We start from the raw sequence: 333 nt of genomic DNA, 5'->3' as shown, positions 1-333 counted from the left end.
GCGGTGAGCACTCCGAGCGGCATGCTCTGGGTGTGGCTGGTGATGCCCCAAGGGCTGTTAAATGCACCAGCAACATTTAATCGTCTTGCGACGCAGTTGTTCAGGCTTCACAGGGCGTATGCACAAATATACTTCGGCGACATGTTCGTTCATAGTCGTGCGGAGCTCGGGATGACAGATGGGAAGAGCCACATCGTCCATCTAAGGGCGGTGCTCGAGTGCATGCGCACGAATAAACTGTACGCCAATGCAGAAAAGTGCATCTTTGGCGCAGAAGAGGTTCCCTTTTTAGGGTGCTTCATTGGGAAGCGTGGCCTTCGAGCGGATCCCACC

Source organism: Plasmopara halstedii (genome assembly GCF_900000015.1).
Source record: "Plasmopara halstedii genome assembly, contig: Scaffold_658, whole genome shotgun sequence".
In the NCBI taxonomy this organism is placed as follows: domain Eukaryota; phylum Oomycota; class Peronosporomycetes; order Peronosporales; family Peronosporaceae; genus Plasmopara; species Plasmopara halstedii.
Note: the sequence above shows the minus strand (reverse complement) of the source record.